Raw genomic sequence first — 21,383 nt, 5'->3', positions numbered from 1 at the left:
TCTACCACTGAGCCACAACCGCAGCCTCTCAATATACTTTTGTACTCAGTTACATTAAGGTCCATTGGTCATTGTATTAGTTTCCTAGGACCATAACAACTTAACACAAACTAGGTGGCTTAAAACAACAGAAATATTCTTTCACAGTTCTGGAAGCCAAACAAATTTGAAATCAAGGTACAAGCTGAACTGCATTCTCTCCAATGACTAGGAGACGATACGATCCCTTCCAGTTTTCCCAGTTTCTGTCTGCCTCTGTCTTTATAAGTTCTCTGTGTGTCTCTGTGTCTTCTCCTCTTCTGTCCCTCATAAAGTATACTTGTCATTGGACTTAGGACTCACTTGGATAACTGGGATGATCTCATCTCAAGATCCTTCTGGGGACCACCATTCAACCTACTATAGTCACATTTTGAATGGATTTTGATGCATGTATGGTCTTATAATCTCATGCATTAGTCATTTGGAAAATAGTTGTTCACTGATTTATGCAGATCTTCCAAATGTTAACACATTTCATTAGCCATTATTTTTGTGGGAATGTTTTAAAAATTTTATTCGTTAATATCACTGAGTGTATCAGCAAATTCTCTCAGTGGAGGGAAGCAGACAAGCTCATGGTGACAGAAACAAATATTCCAAAACACTGTTTCATTTAAAAGCTTGAATGTTAACATTGCCAACAAACACATTAAGTTGTTTTCCTTGGTGTGACAGGCTTATTTGTTCATTTTCAAGAAAGTGTCTGCCAAATACCCAAGGCTGGCAAATAATATCATTTGTCAGTCATCCTTTCAAATAAAAACAAGAGTTTTACGTTAAAGCAGGTAGTTCAGCTTGCAACTCAAATAATCGCACAAGGATTTTTCCTCCAGTCAGTAGATTTTGGTATATAGCTGATGTACTTTCTGGATATTTTTTCCTTTAATAGTGGTGGGGCTCAAACCCAAGGCTTTGTGTGTTGCTAGGCAAGCGCCTTTATCATTGGGCTATGTCCCCAGCCCTGCATACTTCCTAATTTATCACACCAAATACTAAGAAGAAATGTACTCAAAGGTCAAGATTTGATAAAATTAGTAATTTTTACTGCTTTATTAGTGTCATCTTAAGTGAATCTTTTTTTTTTCCCCCCCATTACTGGGAATCAAACCCAGGAGCTCACAAATGCCTAGGCAAGTGCTTTATCACTTAGCTATACCCCCAGCTCCCCTCTCCTCTTTTAACTGCAAGTAAATGATGGTGAGGAATGCAGGGACTACTGACAGTGACTCCACTGCCTCCATTCACTCCAGGGCCCGGCAGTTCTAGCCTCAATTGCTTTTTATAACAACAGTGCAAATGTCAACATGATAAAAAGAGCAAATAATATCTTAGTATTATTATGAAAATAGTTTGACTTCATAGACCCCCTGAAGGGATCTGAGGGTCTTCTAGGGTTCTGTGACTATGCTTTAAGAAATGTTAGTGTATATCATTCGGTTTAGAACTAAAAAATAGACTAATTTTTTAAAATGTATGTATATTTCTTATCTCATTAACAGGCTTACTTCCCTAGAAATAAAATACACACACATATCTAAAAATTTAAAAAAATTCAGGTTAGTTTATAATGAAAAACAAGTCTCCTACTTTGCTATTCCTCCGAAGCAAATATTATTTTAAAGAAAAAGCCCTTTAAATGTAGAAATTTCAAACATACACAAAATAATCTGAATAGTATCATTAGCATCCATAAACCTATTTCTCTTTTCAACAGTTATCTAACTATGGCTAAATCTTATTTCAGCTAATTACCTCCCTCCTCACACATAATTTTGAAGCAAATCCCTGACATCAGGTTGTTTAATTTATGAATATTTCAGTATTATCTCTGTAATATGGACTACTTTAAATAGACAGCACAATAATACCATCGTACCTAAAAATGATTTTTTTTATTTTTTAATTTGTTCTAATTATACATGACTAAAAATTTCTTAATGTCACCTGATATCCATCCAGTCATGTTCAAATAGCTCCAATTGCTTCATAATTTTTCAATTTTTTAATTCTAATCAAGATCTAAATAAGAACTATACGTTACAATTGGTAATTGATATATCTCTTTAAGTCTTTTCATCTATGTACTTCCTGCCTTTCTTTTTCCTTACAATTTACATAATGAAGAAACTAGGTCATTTGACCAGAATTCTCCATTAGATTTTGCTTATCACATTCCTATGATGTTGTTTAACATGTGCTTATGTCCCCTATATTTTCTATAAATTGGACGTTAGAGCTAGAGTCCTAATGAGATTTGGGTTCAAATATTTGGGCAAGAATACTTTGTAAATGATGTGCTTTTCTATCAGGAGGTATAAAATGTTTGGTCAGCTCTCCTTTAATGAAATAAGCATCCATTGATGATCATTGCCATCATACATTAATTCATTAACTAATTTGTTGCAAAATGGTTATATTCTCATATTCTCTCTCTTTCTTTTTCCTTTTGGATGCTGGGTATTGAACCCAGGGCCTCATGCATGCTAAGCACGTGCTCTGCTACTGAACTACACGGCTAGCACTGCTAGCCTCTCTGTCTCTTCTTTATTCATTGACTAGAATTCTTATGTAAAGAAAAACTTCCCTTCAATGACTATTTGGTTACCCCAGGGTGAAGTCTGTATTGGAAAGGTAGAATAAAGACTTGATTCTTACCTTTTATTACCAGTTTCCAAAATAATAATTTAGCGCTTTAGCATTATCTAAAAGTAATCTGTAAGATTTGTTTTCTATTTTTTAGTATCTTTATAAAGATACTAAATATTCGATGTATTTCAACTCATCACAGTCATTCTTTTTTATGCTCAATTACCCTGTCTTTGGTTAATTCTTCAAATAGGTTTTTTAGGCCTTTGGCATGACTCTAGTAGTCATTGATATCATGCCAGTAAGTAAGAAAATACTTACGTTCTAGGCTCATCTTGTACATTTTCTGCTGCAGGTCAGCAAACAGCCAATTTTACAAGATGCCCTGGTTCATTTTACTGGGGAATACTTAAGAGACCATAACCTTGATATTAAGGGTGCTCATTTCACTGGGTTAGTCATTGATTTTTAGCCTTTTACAGATATATGGTTAAAAGGTAAAATATAACAATTATTCATTTTCATACTTCCAACTGATATGTAATACTATATCTTTTTGTTTTGTTTTAAATCTCAGCTCATTTATTTTTTTCTTTCTGCCACATAAAAATTCCTGGTTCTAAGGGCATCTAGGTAATTACTCATTTTCTTATCTGACAATACAATCCTGGTCTCAGTAATAATAATTCCATCATCAATAATATGATTACTTGAATAGAGTTTAAGATTTTTATGGTTCTTTTTGTCCTTAGGGTTTATCCCACTAGGGATATCCTGTATTTTCAAATCACTTGAAATAATTCCTCTAATCAGGGCTGGGGAGATAGCTCAGTTGGTAGAGTGCTTGCCTAAGGCCCTGGGTTCAATCCCCAGCACTGAAAAAAAAAAAAAAAATTCCTCTAATCAGGCTCATTTATTTAAATTTGAGATGGAACCATGTTTAATCATTTCTGCTTTTAGTTCCTTTTATGTTTCCCTCCATATCTCTAAATAATAAATTTACGCCTTCCTTTTTTTCAACTTTGTACATCTTTAAGCACGTAATTATAATAGGTGAGGCTTGAGCTCACTTAGCATGACCTCCTCCCCTCACCGTAGGAAGGTCACCATTTTGGCAACTTCATTGGTCACTCTCTATAATTTCTATACTTAATAACCTTTATTTCTTGTTCTATGCACAATAGATAGTAGCCTCAAAGGTTTTTTTTTTTAAGAAAATTTTATATACCAATGTACATGCACAGAGTCTAGTAGAGAGCTATGTACATATTAGGTACTTTCTGAATTAAATTGAATTTTTATTATGCCTTTTGCTAAATAAAATTTTAGTCTTTAATTAATAAAAGCATTAACTAAATCAGTTATTATCAGTTTATTATTCATAATATCATATCAAGAATTTGGAATTAGGAATAGTTATTTTTCTTTTCTTCCCTTTTCCCCTCATTCTCTATAAGTGACTTTGGATCATCTTTTCCTATTTGATTCCTTAATTAGAAAATAGAGGGCTGAGGTTGTGGTTCAGTGGTAGACCACTTGCTTAGAACGAGTGAGGTGCAGAGTTTGATCCTCAGCACACATAAAAATAAATTAAATAAAGGTATTGTGACCATATACAACTAAAAATACATTAAAAATTATTTTAAAAAGATACATGTGATTGTGATTCAAAGTTGGTAGGAACAGAGAAAACTTTCAAAGGAAGAGAACTTGAGAGTTTTTTTTAAATTAAGAGGTGAAACTATAGTAAAACCCTAAGAATTAAGTTCACATGAATGAATGTTAGTGCTGAACCCTGGAGCTCAAATTGAAAACAAACTCCTCTTATTTATGACATAATCTATTGAATCATGAAAATATAGTGGAAAGTAATTTTCCCCTTAGCATGCAAAAGAATGCCTAACTATAAACATTATACGATTGTGCTTGTAATCTGTTTCCATTAATAAAATCTGAATTAAGCAGTTTTTTTTTATACCAGAGATTGAACCCAGGGGCATTTAACCACTAAACCACATCCCCAGCCATTTTTACTTTTGTTTTGAAACAGGGTCTCGCTAAGTTGCTGAGGCCAGCTTTGAACTTGAGATCCTCCTGCCTCAGTCTCCCGGGTTACTGGGATTACAGGCATGTGCCACTACGCCAGCCTCAGCAACATTCTTAAAGAAATAAGAGCAATTAAACATTAATTTAAAACTATTGACCATATCTCACAAATCATTTGAGAAAAATTTTGACCCAAAGGCCTATCCCAAATTCCAGTGTCAAATAAAATCACTCAATGCATCATTACTAAGGTAATTTCTGTATGCAAGATTAATAGAAAACTAACTTTTGAGAGTAGAGACAAAGATTTAATTGGATGTCAGATTTAAAGATTTTTGTTTCCTCTTCAATATGAATAGCCTCTAATGGTTGTTTCTCATATTTTATTTCTTATGGATCACTGCTTAGTGAGACTTAAATATAATTATATAATAGGTCAATAATTCTCCTTTATAGAATTCAGTTCCTTTAATAGAACATTAGAATTCATGAAAATCAATATGCATTTAAAAATAGTATACAAGCACTATTTCTTTTTTTCTTTCTTTTTTTTTTTTTTTTTTGCAGTGCTGGGGATCGAACCCAGAGGCAGGCACTTTACCAACTGAGCTATATCCCCAGCCCCATACAAGCACTATTTTATATAGGAATTATATTGAAATTACTGGAAATCACTATTAAAAGAATTATCAGAAATCTTTCTACAGAAAATTTTCTGACTCTTTTGTCTATATTTTAGTAAATGTACAGCTTCATTGCTTTATTTAAACTTGTAATATATCCCTGTCATTAGTTCATTTACTGTATTTTTAATTGTATGCTTTCTTATGTTTTTGTGTAGAGCTCAAATGCTCTACTACTGAGTTACATCCCTAGCCTGCAGAAATCAAGTTTATTTCTAGAAGTTACCAGCCATCTAAGAATTCTAGGGTTCAATCTCTGTTATTAAAAAAAACTGCTTAATTCAGATTTTATTAATGGAAACAGGTTACAATTCTAGGGCATAAAATCTGAGAAAACAGTGAAAGTTTGACATTAACCTTCTCTAGAATATTAGGAAATGTTTTCTTGGAAACTTGTTGACCTTTGCAAAGTCATTTTATTAAACCGTTACTATAGAAAAGTATAATGGTTAAAAGCCTGTAACCTGGAATTGGAGTGTCTGGGTTCTAATCCCAGCCCCACTCACTAGTGTGACTCTGGGGCAAATTATTTGACTTTTCTGGTGTTTCTTTTACCTGTAAAATGGAGTTGATCATTTTGCCTAGCTCATACAGTTATTGTGAGGATCAAGTGAAGTAATATAAAAAAGCTTGGAGAATCTGGAATGTAAATGTTATATAAATGTTAGATATTATTATTATTATGATCTTTACCATTAAGACCATCAGGAGTTATTGTCAATAATACAAATAGTTCTAATTATTTTACATTAGTGTTCAGAAATATTTTAACTATTTCATCAGGAAATTATAATATTTTATATGTAATTTGCAAAGGTATTTAAACATGCTAGCATTAACTATTTCCCAGAAAAACACATCTCCATCTTTAAAGGAAAACCAAGAGGATTCACATGCAGAAAGTCATTTTACATTAATCTTTTTCCTTTAACAAATACTTAGGTGACTACTGTGCATCCAAAGAGTATGCAGAGGACTCTGGGAATAATAGGATTAATCATATGGATCTTTCTGGGACTTACTGTCTAAAATAGGACATATAAATACAAATAAATAACTTAGGTAGAAGGCCAGAGTTATAGATAAACTGCTTATAAGAGCTTACAGGAAAGAGTATTCCTCCCTAAAGGAATGAGGAAAATTCTTGTAGGAGCTTGTATTCGAATTTTGCCTTGAAGGTTGAGTAGGACTTAAACATATAGAGAAGTGTGCTGTGTTGCACCTAAAGGAAAGGGTTTGGTTTACTTGGAGCATGGTGTGCATGCAGGGGAAGTAGGATTTTATAAAGATAAGAATATGGGAGACCAAGGAGACTGAGCTGTTAAGATTTTTTTCAGTCCCCAGTGGGATATTCTTAAGTATTTTTTTTCTTTCTTTCTTTCTCTCTTTTTTTTTTTTTTTTTTTTTTTTTGAGACAGGGTCTCAAAAAAATGTTGCCCAGACTGGTCTTGAAATTCTGGGCTGATGATCTTCCTGTCTCAATCTCCTGTTTAGCTGGGACTATAGGTAAACACCCCTGTGCCCAGCTAAGGTATTTTTTAAAAATTGAGATAAAATTCACATAACATAAAGTTAACCATTTTAAAGTGAATAATTTAGTGACATTTAGTACTTTTGCAGTGTTATATGATGGACACATCTATTTTCAAAACATTTTCTTCAACTCAAAATAAAATGCCATACCCATTAAGCAGTTATCACCCACTCGCCTAGCCCCTGGCAACTACCAATCTGCTTTCTGTTTCTAAGAAATTATCTTTTATATCAATGAAATCATACAGTTGTGATCTCTCGTGTCTGGCTTCCTTTACTTACCATAATATTTTTAAGGTTCATTCACGTTGTAGCATGTTCATTCATTTTTATGACTGGCACTAAGGCAGTAATTAGAAGGTAATGCTCATGTTGGAAAAGAAAAAAGTCTTGAATTGATGACTGCCGCTTCTACCTTATAAAACCAAAAAAAAAAAAAAAAAAAAAAAAAGAAGAGCAAATTGAACCAAAGTGGGAGAAAATATCATATAAAGTTCTAGAATCCAGAATATATTCCATCGAATGTATATACCCCAATTTGTTTATCTATTCACCCACTGATGGACATTTGAATGTCTATACCTCTAGGGTTCTGTAAATAGTGCTGCTGTGGACGTGCACATACAGGTATTTGTTTTGAGTGTTGTGCCTGTTTTTAGTTCTTTAGGGTTTATATCCAGTGAATACTGGATATATTCCAGAGAATGTTCGGAATTACTGGGTCATATGGTAATTGTATGTTTAACTTTTTGAGGAACCACCAAACTGTTTTCCACAGCAGCCACACTATTTTACACTTCTACCAGAAGTGTACAAGAGCTCTAATTTCTCTACATCCTCACTTTGTTTTTTATTTGTCCTTGCTCTCCTAGTGGGTATCCTAGTGGGTATCTCACTGTGGCTTTGTTTTGCATTTCCCTGATGAGTAATGATGTTGAGCATCTTTTCAAGTGCCTCTTGGCTGTTTGTATATTTTCTTTGGAAATATGTCATCTAGTCAAGTCATTTGCCTACATTTAAAAAAAAATTTTTTTAGTTGTCAATTGACCTTTATTTAATTTATTTATATGTGGTGCTGAGAATTGAACCCACTGCCTCACACATGCTAGGCAAGCGCTCCACCACTGAGCCACAACCCCCGACCTCATTTGCGCATTTTCATATTGGGTTTTTTGTTTGTTTTTGTTGAATTTTTGTTGTTTGAGTTTTGTTGTTGCACAGATTCTTTATAGATTCTGAATTCTGGACTTTTATCAGATATATGATTTGCAAATATTTTCTCCCATTTTGGATCAATTTGTTATTTTTTTAATTTTTTGTTTTTTTTTTTTTTAGTTTTTGATGGACACAATACTTTTATTTATTTATTTATTTACTTATTATGTGGTGCTGAGAATTGAACCCAGTGCCTCACACCTGCTAGGCAAGTGCTCTATCACTGAGCTATAGCCACAGCCCCCTGCTCTTCTCTTTTAAGTTTTATAAGGCGGAAGCTGAGTTCATTGTTCAAGACTTTTCTTCTTTTCCAACATGGGATTACCTTCTAATTACCGTGTTAATGCTATCTAAAAGTTTGGTAAGTTGTATTTTCATTTTCATTCAGTACAATATTTTCTAATTTTTCTTTTATTTCTTCTTTGATCCATGGGTTGTTAGAATCATATATTTTGATGTAAAATATTTGGAGAGTTTCCAAACATCTTTCTGCTGTTGATTTCTAGTTTAATTTCATTTTATTAAAGAACATACTTTTATATGATGTGAATCTTTTGTTGTTTATTGAAACTGGTTATATGACACAGACATGGTCTGTCTTGGTAAATATCTGTATACACTTGAAAATAATATGTAGTTTTATGTTTGAGGGTGTTATGTACATATCAATTAGGTTAAGAAGGGTGTAGTGTTGTTTAGGTCTTCCATATTTCTGCTGTGGTTCCTTCTACTTGTGCTAATATTATGAGAGTGGTTTTGAAACCTCTGACTATAATTGTGGATGTGTCTATTTCTCCTCTAAGTTGTTTCAGTTTTTGTTCATCTATTTTGAAGCTGTTATTAGGTGAATTAATGTTTAGGATTATTATAGTCTCTTGATAAATTGACTTTTATCATTACAAAATGATCTTCTCTTTCTCCAGTAATAGTGTTTATTTTGAAATATTCTTGGCATATTAATATGTGGCATTAACATGGCATATCTTTTTCAAACTTTTTACTTTTAATCTATTTGTGTTTTCATATTTGAAGTGCAGGGTCTTTTTTTTTTTTTTTTGGTAGGTAGTATATATTTGGATTTTTTAAAATTCAGTGTGACGGATTATTTAACTGGATGTTTTTACCACGAAATTTGATGCCATTATGTATATGAGAGTCAAGTTTAAGTTTGTCATATTGCTCTTTGATTTTTATTTGACCTATGTGTTATGTCCTTTTTTCTTTGTTTTCTGCCTTGTTTTGGATTGAGCAATTCCACTTTATCTCCTTGGTTGGCTTATTAGTTACAACTTCTTTTTTTCCTCTTACTAATGGTTTTAGGTGTTAAGTATACAAATTTAATTTATTATAGTCTATCTTCAATTGAATTATAATACATTACTTATAGGATACTTATGTTTAGAATAGTTAATTTTCATGTTTCTTCTCTTAGCCTTTATTCTACTAATGTCATTGTACTCATATATTGGCTATAAAATCCACAACAAATTATTATCATTTTTTAAATAATTGTTATTTTAAGGAGATTTACATTATAAAAATATATTTATCATCATTTTTACTATTTCCAGTACTCTTTTATTTCTTGTGCACATCTATATTTCCAGAAATATGAATAAACTATCTTAGGTTTGTAGGGCTTCCTTGAACATTTCTTGTTCAAGGAGAAGGAGGAGGAGGCCCAGACTAACCTCAGCCTCACAAATTGCTGGGATTACAGACATGGGCCACTATATCCAGCAGCTTTTTTTTTTTAAATCTATGGTTTTCAGTAATTTCATTATGATGTATTTTGGTGTCATTTTCTTCATTTTCCTAGAATTTAAATTCACTGAACTTATATAATCTGTGAGTTCAGTTTTCATCAAATTTGGAAAATGTCTGCCATTATTTCTTCAGATGTCTTTTCTGATCCTCTCCCACAAACCACCTTTATCCTCTCCTTCAGGGTCTCCAATTACAAGTATTTAGGGCTGTTTACAAGTTACCCACAGCTCATATTTAAAAAAATTTTTTTTCATTAGTTGTTGATGAAGCTTTATTTGTATGTGGTGCTAAGGACCGAACCCAGTGTCTCGCACATGCTAGGTAAGTGCTCTACCACTGAGCCACAATCCCAGCCCCTCATAGCTCATTTTTAAAATTAAAAATTTTTTTTTATTTTTACAGACTGCATTTTGATTGATTGTACACAAACGGGGTATATCTTTTCATTTCTATTGTTGTACATGATGTAGATTCACGCCATTCATGTGATCATACATGTACATAGGGTAATGATATCTCAGTTCACTATCTTTCCTCCCCCCATCCCCCTCACCCCCATTTCCCTCTACACAACCCAAAGTTCCCCCATTCTTCTCTTACCCCTAACCATCCTCACTTATGTATCATCATCCACTTATCAGCTGTAGCTCATTTTTGACTTTTTATTTCTAATTCTTTTTGTCTCTATAGTTCATGAGAAAGTTTCTCTTGCTGTTCACTAATCTTTTTCTCTGTAATGTCTAATCTTTTATTAATCTCACCTGCTATAATGTTCACCTTATAGATTATTTTTATTTCTAGAAATTGAATTTAAATAATTTTATACTTTCCTTATCTCTACTTAACTTTGTTTAGTATATTAGCATTATAGTAACTTATTTAATGTTCTAGGGTGCTAATTCTAACATCTAGATAGGTTGTGGATCAGTTTTAGTGATTGAATTTTCTTCTTACAATGGATCATATTTTTCTGTTTCTTTGCATGACTTGTGATACCGAATGCCTGTTATTCAGTACTGACTATTGAATGTCAGACATTGTGAACTCAGTTTTGAGTGCTGGATATTTTTGTTTTCCCACGAAGTACTTGAATTTGAGATGGAGTTAAATTACTTAGAAATTGTTTGATCCTTTTGGATCTTATTTCTATGATTTTTATTGGCAAGACACAAACAGCATCTAGTCTAGAGTGAATTCTTCCTCATACTTAGTCAAGACTCTTCTGAACACTTTGCCCATGGAACTAGGAGGTTTTCTAGTCAGCCTGCTGGAAAGAGCAATGATTTTTGGTCCTCTGTGTAAGTGCCCACTATTGTTCCCTCTAATAATTTCAAATGGTTTATCTCTTGGACCTTTCATAGTTTTTGTTTTGTTTTGTGTTTGTTTGTTTGTTTGTTTGTTTTTACATGCATGCACTGATGAGCACTGTAAAGTTCTCAAGGAGAACCCTCCTGGAAATCTCTGGGGTTCTCTGTGCAGTTAATTGTCTCTTATACTCTGCCTTGTGAAATTTGGCTATCTTGTTCTCTCTGGATTCCCAGTTCTATTTGCTCAACTCAGAGTCTGTTTGGGCTCTCCTGAATTCCCTCCCCCATCCCTGTAAGCTCTCTGAATGTAGCAAGTTGGGATAAACTTGCTTATTTTCCATCTCTGAGGATCACTTGCTTTCATTGCATAATATCCAATAGTCTGAAAAATTTTGTTTCATTTATTTTGTCTGCTTATTTTTTCCTTTTGGTTGGTTCAGGTGGGAAGGTCAATCTAGTCCTTGCTACTCAATCTTGGCTGAATTCAGAAGTCCCTCAAAATTCTATTGTTAATAGTCACTTCACATTTCAAGGAGAGGAAGACAAAAGTTCCAAAAGTCTATATAACCAATTGCCTTGGTACAACCACATTGTAAAACAAAGTGTGTAGCTTTTATTTAGTCTGCCTATTTAGTAATTAAAAAAAATTTTTTTTTAGTAGTTGATGGATCTTTTGTTTTATTCATTTATTTGTATGTGGCACTGAGGATTGAACATGTGAGTGCCTTTCACATGCCAGGCAAGTGCTCTACCACTGAGCCACAACCCCAGTCCCATTTAGTACTTCTTAAATCTCTAGAACATTATGAAGTTTTGCTGTGAGTAGTGATTTATAGATTGTTTGGGCCAGACTTCAGAGCTCTGGGACCTCCTTGAAATGTGCCGGTGACATTTTCAAAATACAAGGAGCCATTGATAGATTGCAAATCAGTTTTCACTCTTACTTGGTAGTCATTCTGCAAACGTGGTTCTGCCTCTACTTGTGCCATCTGGGTAAGGCTGCGGTTAAGGAAAATTTACTTTCTGGAGATCTTAATAGTATGTAGAACTCCCTCATGTAGGGGATTTATTATGAGTTGAGGGTTTATTTCTAGACACTGAAAAGTGTTCTAGTCCAGCTCCAAGAAGTGCTGTGTGATTCTTGTCTTATTCTTGAGAATTTCTATGAAAATATAAGGGGAAATTCTATCTTATTTGCGTGGGAGAAAAAAAAAACCATTGTTTTAGTTACAGCAAGAAAGCATGAGAAAGAAAAAAAAGAACATGAGAAAAGTTTAAAATAATCATAGATTGATTCATGTATTTTAAAGCATTTACTGTGGGCATATAACTTGTTAGGGCAATGGATGACAAAGAGCAGATAGACTATTTTTTATTTTTTATTTATCTCCAGGAATCTCAAAGATCTAGTCTTCCAACGAGTCTTATGTAATAAAAATTTATTTTTCCAATTTTTATACATCAGTCACTTATAACTGCCAACCAAAGCTTTTGGTTAGAATGAAGTAACTGGTGTTACTGTAACATAATATTTCAAAAATAGAGAATCTTACTGTTATAGGTAACCTTAAAAGCCTAATTGTAGATGGATATACAATTTCTTTTAGGCTTCTTCAGCTATTGAAAATAGATTTTTCTGCTGGGATTGCCTGGGGCTTGTACATCTAGTAAGTGATTTACAGCTTAGTTTTTAGAGATAAATACTCTAAATAACAATAACAAAAATAACAAAACCAGGGTAGCTCTGCTAAGTGCCAGGTTAAGTGGTGCAGATCTTAATAAAATACTGTAGTATTTTATTGTAAAGAGAGGCACCTGAGCTGAGTATTTGTGTTGGTACCAGCAGCTGGGACTGAGCAGAGGTTATTCTGAACTGGGAAGTAGTGGTTAGACATGTACAGTGGCAGGAATGTTAGCTGTATGTTGTGAATACTTGTACAGTGAGGAGACACCAATGTGTACACAAGAGAGAAGTTGGAGATTAAGTGGAAAAGGTAGGTTAGGGTCAATTTGAAGATCAAAAATTCTTCGAATTTGTACTTTATACAGAGATGTCAATGAAAATGGGAAGAGTAATTAAAGGACTCTGTAAAGGAGAAAGTGAAGGACCTTGAGACTAAATGTCAAGATTGAGAGAAAAGAAGTCAAAGCTTTTGAGCTAGGACAAGAATGACACTTTTATTATTACAAACGGAAAGTCAGAAAGGAGAGCTTGAATGAACTGATCCCAGAGATCCCAGAAGGAGACTTCTGCTAAAAATTCCGACCTTCTCTGTGTGGTTCCTGAATGTAATAGCCCTGATGAACCCTGACGAACATTTCTTGAACCTTTTTTGAGTTGAGCCTGGCAGGATAAACTCAAATGTGTGGAAGGGCACCTGGCTGAATCCCCTTATTTTAATAATGTGCAAATTGAGAGCTTCAGATATTCTGACTTTCTTTAAGTCCATGCAGCTAGGTTGGCCTCCTGGTATTTTTCTGAAATTCATATAGTATAGTTTTCTGTGTGTCAGTCCTGCCTGTTGGCAAAGCGAGGCCTGTTTCCCTGTCTTGATTCAATTATTAATCAAATCAGTTATTGACTTGATTTTTCAAACGTGGATGCATTCATAGTTGAAATAATAAAATTAATCTTCTTTCCCTTTATTTATACACCCAGTTACCAACTTTCTAAGTAGTACACTATGAATATCCATGTAAAATATTACAATTTAGTTAAATAAAGATATTAATTGGTTTATTTTGCAGTTCTCTAATTAATATTATATAAACTCCATCTATCTACTTACCTATCATAGAAAGAATGTCCCAGTGAACCGAGGGGAAGGACTATAGAAAATAGAATTAAAGAACAAAAAGCAGAATGATCATTTGGAAAGTTGCTTTCCTTGTAAAGTGGGGGCAGAGAAACAGAACAATGGAAAAGTAACTGATAAATTGATAAATTAACAGATTACTTCCAGTTACTTTTTTTAGGGATTAATGGATATAAGGATTAAAGTGAGGGAACTTCATTGTCATGCTGATTTGACCTGTTTGGGGAAAGTTGGCTCTCTCATACCACCTCCACCCCTACACCCCTCCTCCCCTAGATCAGATAAAAATTTAGTTGGCACAAGCCTGTTTTCTCAGCAATTTGGAAAACTGAGACAAAGAGGAACACGTGCTCCTCAGCAATTTAAAGATCCTTAGCAATTTAGCAAGAAAAATAAAGGCTGGGGTATAAACAGTGGAAGAGTGCCCCTGGGTTCAATCCCTAGTCAGTACACACACACACACACACACACACACACACAAACCCAACTTAGTTTGCATTTGGTGATGTGGAACTTCATCATGGGTAATAACGTTTTGATTTTTAGTCTGGTCTGTTGGGATCTAGTGCAAGAGCTTGGTCAAAAACAATGGCCTCCTACAATTTTTATATAGATATGCCATATTCGGCCTGCCTGGGGTAAAGTGTTTCCTTTTTCCCACTGTGCCTGATCTGTTTAAGGTGAGAGGAAATCATTAACATTAATTCAAGCCTAGGGTGAGGATTCTTTCTGGGAGTCAGTGTCTTTTAAAAGGAAGCACCAGGACGTGCAAAGGGTGTTAGTAAAGGCATTACTTCTGTTCTTAGCCCCTCTGAATACCATTCCCAATGACTTCTCACTCTTGAAACCCCGAATTCGTGTGTGACTTCTATTCTGCCTGAGGAGAGAGTATGCCGATGACCTGAATGAGTGAACTTTGTTTTAAGATCTCAACTGGTCCTACGTCTTGGCTGGAACCTGGGGAAAGTGCTTTGTCTTTCCCTTCTCAAGCCTCTTTCTTATCTTCCGCTGGTGGAGCTCGCTGCCCTTTTCGCTCTTTTGTCTGTCGGCATCCAGCCCTTCCTCCCCCGGTGCTACACATGCCCAGGCTTCCCGCACACTGCCTATATTTACTTATGGCCTCCCCCGACTTGACCCTGCCTGCGCTTCTCTAGCCCTAGCGCCCCGAGCGTGCTGGGGGCGGGGCTGAGTGAGCGGAGGACCCGCCCCTTCGGTAGGTAGGCGGTGCCTGTGATTTGGTGAGGGCGGGCCCTGCATTGAGGGGCGGGGCCTGGAGGTTGGGCCCGGGCGCCGAGCTAGGCGTTCGCCGCTGGGAGCGGGTGGCGCGGCGAGGTGCAGCGCCCGGCCAAGTGTGGCGCAGCTGTGGTGTGGCGCTTCCCTGTCGCCACGCGCCGGAGGTGTGTACCCGAAGGTAAGCATGTAGCTCGCCGAGCTCGTGCGGGGAACCCGGGGGTCTCAGTACTGCACTGGCCAGGTGTAGGGACCCCACGGGCGCCCCCAGGGCAGGTGTGTTTTGGGAGAACTGGCAGGGTGCCATTTCCGCGCGCGTAGTTGGAGAGGCAGGCTGGGCGCGGGCGGTCGGGCGACCCCCTGGGGTGAACTTTGAAGCTGGAGACGCCGCCGGGCCCGCAGCAGGTGGTGCTCTAGCTTCGCAGCACTTTGCTCCCGAACAGAGAACTTTTGAGTTGATCCACACACACCTCCTCCTCAAATCTCGAGAAATCTCAGGTACTTGTTAAGTTCTTTTATTCTTTAAAATACATTTATAGTCCGTGGTTCAGGACTGTAGGAGAAACTTTTGCAGTGTGACCTTGCGGGATGGCTTTATATTGACTGTTCAGTTTGCGAGAAAGGTGAGATTGGTAATAGGACTGTTATTTAAACAAGGGCACCAGGGAATAAATATATCATGGGAATATTAGGTATTTCAGCTTTGAAGCTGGAATGTCTGGGTTCGAGTCAACTAATTAACTGTAAAAACTTTCTCTATGCCCTAGTGCTCGCATATGTCCCAAACTTACAAGATTGTAAAGATTGAGAGATTGTTGCCTAATGCTTGGCAACAATGAGTGTTGGCTCTTTTCTTTATTATGTATTTAGATGATCATTAATCTCCAAAGTTTGTCATCACCGGAAAACCTACACCTTTTCCTTAGAGGCATTGCTAGAAATGTTTGGGGATTACTTTGGAACAGTTTTTGTAAGATGGGTTCTACAAGAAGAGGTCTCATCCTCCTTGTTCTAAATCATATCCACTCTGGAATGTACTGATACCCGTCTTTTGTTATTGTTGTTTGGCAGTGATGGGAACCAAATTCAAGGCCTTCTGCAAGTGCTATACCACCTAACTAAACCTCCAACCCTCAGACACCTCAGTCTTGAAGGCTGTTCTAAAAGAGATATGAAAAAAGTATCACTTCTAAGTGAATGTAGCCTCATTTTAAGTACCGAGTTGAGGATTGTTTAGAAACAGTTCCTGTCACTTTATACAGAACTTATGAATTATTCTGTTTAATCTAGGCGCTTATTCTATTATTGCAAGAGTAGGTAAACCAGAGCATCCAAAATAGGCAAACAGACATCATGGCTTGCTACATAGACTCTCAGAATTTAAAGGGATATGAAAAATCAGACTAGCTGGTCATTACAGATAAAGATGTGGTGCCAGAGACCCAGAATCAACAATGGCCAAACTTAGACTGGGATTCAGCTATACTGATCAAGGAATTGTAAAATCAGAAGGATAACTTCTAGTTTTAATGATAGTTACTATTTTTATTTTTGACAGTTTTATGGTACCATGAATGGTTTTTCTCTCAGCAACATCCTGCTTGGTAGCTTAATTGCATGATTCATAATCATTCTTCAGCACCTTTGATTGAAATCACAAGTCTCAAAGTTGCTACATCAATTATTGCTTTGAGAACAAGATGATTGTCTTCTTAAGTTTTGTACAAACATGTTCTAACAGTGCTTTGGTTTTGTTGTTTAAATTGTAGCCCTTTTCTCATATGTACAGAATGTAAATGGCCAGTATAAACAAATTGACCTACTTGGCAGTTTGTTATCACTGTGTTATTGGTGACGTTTTCTTAATTAGACAGGATAGAGTCAGGAAATGGAACCCTGAATGCTTGCCCAAGGAAATAGGTCTGGGTCCTGAAGAAGTGTGTTGCAATGTTCCTGCTAACTTCAAAAGCATTTTGGAATGAAATTATTTTGAGATATTGAGGTGTTAGTTGCTGACTCTTCCTCAGCTCTTTGCATAGCTCACTCCCTCACCTTTGGGTATTTGTTCAGATGTTACCTTATTTAAAATTGCACACAACCCCACACATCCTATAATATATATTTACCTGTTTATATAATTACTCATTATCAGTTGTCTGCCACTAGAGGGTAAGTTCCATGTGGCTAAGGGTGCTTCCCAGTTGTGTTCACTGCTGTATCCTAAGTCCCTGGAAGCAGTGCCTAGCACATAGAATGTATCAGATGTGTGGATCTGATGTAGACATTTCTAACAAGACTAGTAATTACTTAAGCTAATTCACTATCATTTTGCCCTGCCCCCCCACCCCACTTCTAGTTCCTGGTTACCCAGGAATAAAACCTTGAGGCGATCTTAATTCTTCCTCCTATCTTGCACCCACATACAATATTTCACCTGTCAGTTTTTTGTGAACCTGACACTCATGTTGTTGCCGAGCCCATCTTTCTTTGTGTCCCTTTATTCATTCCATCTTCTACATCTACAGTCTTGCAGTTCCCTTTTCAAATACTTTCACATCCTCATTTGCAGAATGAGATCCACAGTGAGAAACCTGGCATTCAAAACTCCCTACAATGTGATCTCAAATCCACGTTTTTAGGCTATATCTCCTATAGATAAAAACAGTGATTTCCAACTTAGGTTTATAAACATGAAAGTAAGATAAAGCTTTAATGGCAGCATCTTACATAGTCCGGAAATGAGTATTGCTTCATAACAGTTTCTCCTTTTTTTAATTAATGATTTGGACTTTTCCCCAGTGTAGGTAGTTGTTCAGATAAACTGGACTAATAATAGCTTTTCCCTGTTTGAGCTGAAGGCTTCTGCTGCCCTTTCGGTTTTGTGTGCTCATCCTCCGAGCGTCCCCCCACAGTAGTAGATAAGTTTAGTTGAAGGTGGTTTTGTCTTCCTCTGAGTTCTGATGACTTTCAAGGGAATTTATCACATTCTACTTTGAATTGTAATTCTTTGAGCATTTTTCTTTTCTTTTTTGCTGAATATAAACTGAAGGACAAGAAGCACACACATAAATTCCAGGAAGCACACACAGAAAAATTCCTGTTATCTCTTTTCCTTTAATTTGTTTTCTTTTCAGTTACTTTTAAAGGAAATATAAGACCCACATCCACTTGGCTGCTTTTTAAATAAAATAAAATTAAAGTTCTGTTTAATAGACCTTTAAATTATTAAGATTGAACTGCAACATTTATTTCTACAAGATGGACATATAAAGAAAATGACAGGGGAAATTCAGTATTAAGTCAAAAGATAAAAATGAAGATATCCAGGTCTGAGTTTGTAGAAGCAGGTGGGTATAGGAAAAGCAACATACCCAACACTTACATAGTCAAATGTTAAAAACATACACAGTAATCTTACTCAGGAAACCGTTGGGACAAGGCAGACTTTATGGAGCAACGTCTATAGCTTTGAATTTCTTGTGAAGTATTATTCCTAAATTATATTTTGTTTTATATCTTTGGGCACACATTATACTCTTTCTCTGTTTTGTTTTTTGAACTGAATAGGACTGAACAATCTCTTCTCTGGTCTTGTGGGAATTAATTTACCTCCTTTCATTGTTTAATCTAAAAAAAGTTCACTCCTTTTTCTTCATTTATTTCCAGATATATGAACATATATGCCAGAAGTTTTTTAGTTATTCAGAGAAAGGTGGTAGATAGAAGATACTTGAATTTTTCTGTTGTTCAGTCTTACAGTTAAGTTTGATATCTGCATTTGGTTTAACACGTTTTACCTAATTTTACATTACAGCCATCTCCTTGCACATATTCCATTCGAGTCAGTGTTTTTCTTTTACTTGTGACTTTCAGATCAATACTTAATTTAAGGATTTCTGTAGATGTTTCTGACATTTAATTTTATCTTGTTATCTTGCAAACTTTAACTGGGTTTTTCCATTCTAGGGCATGCATTAGCCTTATTTTCTTTGTTCTTGATTTTGAGTACTTATAGGTACAAGTAAATTTATTTCATCATTTCTAGGCGAAGCTGCAGTTTCTACTGATAGGAGGGAGTTAGTAGGGAAAATGCACATAGAGGTCCTAATTTTTGAACTGTTAAAACGTTTAAGATACAATTTTACATATTTTATAATAATATAGCCAATAAAAGGACTTAGCTCAAATGTGCTACAATGTCATTGTAGATATTATAATTTAAATAGGTAATTGGTTGTAATTTGTGTGCTTTGGAAAATGTCTTCTAGTGTGCTAACACAGTTTTACCATGAGAAGAATTTTGAAAGCAAATACTTGCTCTGGAGTGAAGCTTCCTTTTACCATACTATGTAAGCATCTGTGTTTATCCTGATTCTTGTTTTTAAAATGCTAAAGGTGTTAAGTAATTAAAATTGGGGCACAGACTAGGGATACATCCCCAGCACATGGTGAGCACTATGTAAGTAACTGTTACAGAAGTAAATCTGTATTTTTAGGGAGGATTTTATTAAGCTATCATAGCCTATTAGTATACTGGGGTGACCCAGTAAAGAGGCAGAAAGTGATGATTTAGGAGATTGACGAAGGAATGATGAAGCACTGTTTACTTTGAAGATCTCACTGGCATAATTTGACAAGTCGAATTTCTAAGCATGTCTCTTTTACCTGTTAAATGAATAAATTAAATAAATATTTATTAGGGCCTTCTAGGGACATGGCAGTGAATAGGTCAAAGTTCCTACACCCCAGTTAGGGAACCTTTGAATAAGCAAGCAAAATACAATCCTAGAAGCAGTCCATAAATTCTAAAATGGAAATAAGCAGGATGATGGCAGAAGATAAATTGGGGAGGGAACATTTTAGTTACAGTGTTTAGTACGGTTTATCACAAGAAGTGACATTTGAACAAAGGCCTCTGTGTGAAGAGCTGAGGGGAAATCATCCCACATGAAGGGACCATAGGTACAAGAGACAGACTAGAGATGGGAAAAAGTTTGGTGTGTGTGTGCAAACTAGGGAGAAGGTTGTTCTAAAGGGAGTCTTCTGAACAGAGGGCAAGAAGCCCAGTGGATGTAGCTGGGCAAGTAGTCTGTAGGCTGTCTTTCAGTTTGGATTTTATTCTAGGGGCAGTGGAAAGTCATGGAAAAGATATAAATGGGTTGGAATTATCCAGTTCACATCACTCTGGCTACTGTGGAAGGATTGTAAGGGCGTTAGAACAGAAGCAGATATAGATCAAGGTTTTCCAAAAAGACTTTGAGACTTGGTGGTGATTGTTGACTCTGTAGGTTTTGTTTTGTCTTTGATACCTCAGTCCAAATTCTTCACACAGCCTCCACAGTCACAACCAGCTTTACCCTAGGCCTCCTCATTCTGCCAGTAATGACAGTCCTCTAGGAATTGTCCTTGGAGATTTCTGAGTTCACATCTGCCTGCAAGATGTGCTAGGAGAAGTGTGACTCTGAATGGAAAAGCTTGGGAAGCTGGAAGAGTACAGCTGTTCTTGTGATTGAGACCAGTGAACTTGGAAGGCAGAGAAGGATAGGGCACAAACTTGCTGCCACTGCTAGGGTCCCTACCCTGTAGATTCTGCACCAATGGAGGCATGTTGGAGTAAGTATAGGGCTTTCCTCCTTATCCTGGTAGTTTTAATTCTAGTATGGAAAACAAAGGGTTGTCTACTTTCACCCCCTTACTCATTCCCCTCCCTGAATGTAATAAATATAGAGCCAGTTTCAGGGACTCCGTAGGTCTCTGTGACTTTGTTGAGGTTCTTGGACATCGCTTTCAAATTGTTGAATTCACACTGTTCTCTATTGTTTGTCCCAACATAGCTAATTTTTTTTGTACGTATATTGGTTTATTGTTTTAAACTCCTTTATCACTTTTCTTAAGAATCAGGATAAATAAAAGATCTTTCAAATCTGAGGTATGATAAGCTCAGGGAAAACATAACTAATTGTGATTACAGAATGAGGGAAAACCAGAGGTGGGTAGACCGGGAATTAAAGGAAGGATATGTTGTTAAGGAAGGAAAACAGGAAAAGTTGTATCTGATTCATCATGTGATGTGTTTGAGGGAAGGGGAGAAGGTTAATATGTATCTTTCATTGACAGATCCTGTTGGATTTTTAATCTATTCTGCTTTGAACCTAATT

The 21,383-nt window shown here is 35.9% G+C and overlaps 1 protein-coding gene across 7 annotated transcripts in view; it reads left to right on the top strand.

Annotated features, from left to right (window-relative positions):
- Positions 1 to 21,383, top strand: part of Sgk3 (serum/glucocorticoid regulated kinase family member 3) — a 110,974-nt gene that overhangs the window by 31,911 nt on the left and 57,680 nt on the right. Inside the window, exon 1 of one of the 7 annotated variants that reach the window (XM_047516922.1) lies at positions 15,272 to 15,406. The exons of 4 other annotated variants lie outside the window; for them this stretch is intronic. The gene's annotated coding sequence lies outside the window, so the exon portion shown is untranslated. Of the gene's footprint in view, positions 1 to 15,271; positions 15,407 to 21,383 lie in introns of those variants that run through there. 2 more of the 7 variants (XM_047516948.1, XM_047516931.1) reach the window with 2 other exon arrangements.

Source organism: Sciurus carolinensis, chromosome 1 (genome assembly GCF_902686445.1).
Source record: "Sciurus carolinensis chromosome 1, mSciCar1.2, whole genome shotgun sequence".
NCBI classification, from domain to species: Eukaryota; Metazoa; Chordata; class Mammalia; order Rodentia; family Sciuridae; genus Sciurus; species Sciurus carolinensis.
Note: the sequence above shows the minus strand (reverse complement) of the source record. Positions and strands in the feature narration are given on the sequence as shown.